The 4,310-nt window shown below is 37.4% G+C and overlaps 1 long non-coding RNA gene across 1 annotated transcript; it reads left to right on the top strand.

Moving 5' to 3' along the window:
- Positions 1-932: 932 nt before the first annotated feature.
- Positions 933-2,716, top strand: LOC127143896 (uncharacterized). Its single transcript, XR_007815468.1, has 3 exons — positions 933-1,063; positions 1,686-1,735; positions 2,497-2,716. It is a non-coding gene; the product is annotated as an uncharacterized LOC127143896 (long non-coding RNA).
- Positions 2,717-4,310: the final 1,594 nt, after the last annotated feature.

Here is a 4,310-nt window from a genome sequence, read left to right as displayed (position 1 = left end):
AGGCACTGGAAACTCGTTCTCTACCTGGGAAATGGGTAAAACATTTTGGAAAGGGTGAGCTAGGAAGCTCAGTGAGTGACTCAATTTAAAACTATGAATTTAAAGATAAGAGCACGTGAAAACTTTACACATATAAATCTGTTGATACAAGTCGTAAATGTAAACATGTAGTAGTAAGAATAGCTTCCTTAAATACTCAACATGTTCGTCATTGAAATCTAGCAAGACATATCAAGTATATCGAAGCATTTTTAACTAACCCCTCATATAAAGGCTCTAGCATTCTATTCAGCTTTGTCAGAAATATACTAGAAACAAAGGAATGTGTAGCACCTGAATCAAATAAAACATCTGCAAGTACATTACAAATAAGAATCGTACCAGTAATAACGCGGTGCATCCTCCGCTTCTTGTTGAGTTATAGCATAGACTTTTCCCTATTACCTAGGTCTTCCAACAACTCCCTTTTGCCTTGAACCACTGGTGCCCTCTATTGGAACCATTGCAACTCTCGATTGCTTAGCTGTCTGGGACCCAACTCCCTGATCTCTCTGAACTGCATGTTCAACTGCGGACAATCTTTCTTGAAATGTCCTTGTAAACCCGATATTTTCCTGGTTTAATTTCTTTAAATGTGGAAAAAATGGAAATTAAGTGTAAATAAATAAATAAATATATATATATATATATATATATATATATATATATATATTTATATATTAAATGGTTTTATTAAGTAAATTAAAGAAAAGAAACAAAAGAAAGGATAAAAAAAAAACAAATAGAAGAAAATTTCATTTTTTCTTTTCTTCTTCTTCTTCTCTTCACTTCACCGCCAAACATTTAATAGAAAAATTCTCATCCAACTTCAAGTCTTTTCCTTCTTCAATTTGCAGAGAACATTTAAGAGAGAGTTTGGAAGAAGAAGAGGAATTTTACTAGAATTTTGAGGTTGAAGAAGAGAAAGAGAACTCAAGCAAAGTGTATCCATGGCTGAATCTTGGTTCATTCTGCAGATCACTGGTTTTTAATTCGGTTTGAACTCTTCAAAAAGAATTAAGAGGTGAGGTTTATATTTACTGAAAGTTAACTTATTTTCAAACAAATTTTATGAAGAAAGTTGGAGCAAATTCGGATATTCATTGGATGCTTTTTGATGAAGAAAACGGGGTAGTTGGTTTTCACTCGAAACCAGGAGGTCTCTGGTTTGTCTTTTATTTCAGAGTGTACCGGTAGAGTTAGGATCTCTATTTGGTATGGTTGGAAATCTTATTCAACTTACTAAAACTTTCATGAAGAAATCGTGAACCAAAAACGACTAAAAATCAGTTAAATTGTAGGGACAAGTTAAAGGGGTCGTGTGCGCGCGATTCTGAAAGTGGTTCTGTTTCGAGGGATATCTGAGTTTATTCACAGGGAATCAGATTTACATATCTTCAGCTAAGTTTTAGAGGATCTCAAAATGAGGATTTGATATAAAGAACGCTCATTTTGGTTAAGTATTGAGAAAGTTATAGTCATTTGAAGTTTATGTTAGAAATCTGGAAATTTCAGAGAGTTGTTGAAATAGGAATTTATTTCTTAAGCTTTGTTTTCCTGAGCATCATTTTTGGTGCGACATGTTATGTATATCTTTAGAAAACCAGAATGTTTCGAGTTCTAATACTCGGTTGGGTTGTTGGCAGGCCGAGAAGAATTAAACCGAGCTTATAGACCAAGGATCTAGTCCAAGACGGTGAGTGACAAAACCAATTTTGAAATATTTTCCATAACTGTTATTTATGATTGAATGCGATAAATGTTTTCAAGTATACATTTAGAGACTAGATTTCTTAAAGAAATTTATGCTAGCGCGTAGATATTAAATGTTTGGAAAGTATTTAAACCACAATGTTTTAAGCAAAGCATGAATTAGTAAGAAGTTTTGTTTTAAGAACTACAGTTTTCCACGAAAGAGCTGAGTAAAGTTCGAGCTTTGGGTAAAATTTATAAGCAGGCATGTTTTAATATTTTTAGATGATTTATGAAATTTTCATTAACTACATGATTGAGATCTTGAGCCTGAGGCTAGAGATTACCGTGTGCACACTGGTTAGATTCCATTGTTGACGTTGAGTGTACTCCGTAACAATGATGCTGTCGTGAGTGCTGGGCGAGCCCCACTACGACAAAGACAATGGGAGTGCTGGGCGGGCCCCACTACATCGTAGAGCTTGTAAACGTGTTTGTACTGGGTGTTCCCTACACAACGTAGATTTGTCATGTTAGTTAAAATGCTTCGATATACTTGATATACCTTGCTAGATTTCAATGACGAACATGCTGAGTATTTGAGGAAGCTATTCTTACTACTACACGTTTACATTTACGACTTGTATAAACAAATTTATATGTCTAAAGTTTTTACATGCTCTTATCTTTAAATTCATAGTTTTAAACTGGGTCATGCATTGAGTTTCATAGCCCACCCTTTTTAAAATGTTACACATTTTCCAGGTAGAGATCGAGTTCCCGGTGCCTGATAGACTGCCTTAGTCTGCTGAATCTCCGTTATCAATTGCTAGATCGTGTTTTGAGTTGGGTATAAAGTCTGTTGTGTTATGATGTATATACACCCTTGTATGTTATAGATACTCCACAGTTTGTATAAGCTTTAGGAGCTGTAGTTGTGTAAATTTTTGTTGGTTATATTTTGATTAAGGTGTCTTTAGGTTTACTCGTGAAATCAATAAATTTTGAGGTACAGTTCATGTATGTGTTTGACTAGCCTAGGATCCGCTGTGTTTTGATGCATGTATAATAGTTTATATACTAGATTGGCAAGTTCATCACATGAAAGTTTTAAGCAGAGTCGACAGATACAGGTACAGAAAAGCGTTGTTCGTTGGCTTCACGCCATCTTTCGGTCTAAGGTAGTAGGTAGTCCAGAAGAGGGTGTGACAACTTAGTATCAGAGTAGTTTGCTCCATGGGAATTAAGGTAGAGCGGTTAGCTCTAAGAAGAAACTGAAAAGTAACTAATTGAAAGTCAAGTTAGCTTAAAGGGAACTAGTGGAGTATGGTCTAGGTAAGGGTAGAAGTAAGTCCAATTATTATTAATATATGAGTAGACATTTAGTATCATGCATTTGAGTTAAGTATCTATACTATGTCTAATGTGTTGACATATTATAAGAGTCATGCCACCACGTACTGGCAGACGACGCCGGCAGAATCAGGACGGGATGCAAAGTCCTACCTAAGGTCCATCTGTAGGGGAATCTAGTACCCTAAGAGTTCGAGGTGGGGCAGGAAATGGGCAGTTTGCGAGAACTACACAGGAGATAGGAAGGCCAGATAGAGCAGAGTCTAGTGATCCAGAAAAGGCATACGGAATTGAACGGTTGAAGAAGTTAGGGGCTACAGTGTTTGAGGGTTCCGCTGGATCTGATGCAGAGAACTGGTTGAATATGCTTGAAAAATGTTTTGATGTGATGAATTATCCTGAGGAGTGAAAGGTTAGATTGGCCACATTTTTGTTGCAAAAAGAGGCTTAACGATGGTGGAAATCTATATTACCTAGGCGTAGTGATGCACGTGCTTTAGACTGGCAAACTTTTAGAGGCATATTCGAAGATAAGTATTATCCCAGCACATACTGCGAAGCCAAGAGGGATGAATTTTTGGGGTTGAAACAAGGATCACTTTCAGTGGCTGAGTATGAGAGGAAGTATATCGAGCTTTCACGATATGTTGACGTTATTGTGGCTTCTGAGAGTAACAGGTGCCGAAGGTTTGAAAGAGGGTTGCGTTTTGAAATACGTACCCCAATTACAGCCATTGCTAAGTGGACGAATTTCTCTCAGTTAGTGGACACTGCCCTTCGTGTGGAGTAGAATATAATAGACGAGAAATCAATAGTGGAGCTTAGTCGTGGGACTTCAACAGCTAGTGGATTTAGAGGTCGTGAGCAGTGAAGGTTCACGCCTGGGATAAATATTTCAAGCCTTCGAGACTTTAAGAATCGCTCTAGAGGCTAAGCATCGAGGAACGTGAGTTATGGTAGTGTTTTTCAGAGAGAGAGCCAGAGAATACCTAATCAACCCACTAGATCAATAGTAAGATCGCAACCAGGTCAGAAGTCCGTTGTTAGTATACACGAGTTATGGCAGGAACCATCGGGGTCAGTGTTTGGTGGGTGTCGATGTATGTTACCAGTGCGGACAACCAAGACATTTTAAGAAAGATTGTCCGCATTTGAACATGACAGTTCAGAGAGATCAGGGAGTTGGTTCCTAGACAGTTGAGCAATCGAGAGTTTCAATGGTTCCA

This window comes from Cucumis melo, chromosome 11 (assembly GCF_025177605.1).
Source record: "Cucumis melo cultivar AY chromosome 11, USDA_Cmelo_AY_1.0, whole genome shotgun sequence".
NCBI lineage: Eukaryota > Viridiplantae > Streptophyta > Magnoliopsida > Cucurbitales > Cucurbitaceae > Cucumis > Cucumis melo.
Note: the sequence above shows the minus strand (reverse complement) of the source record. Positions and strands in the feature narration are given on the sequence as shown.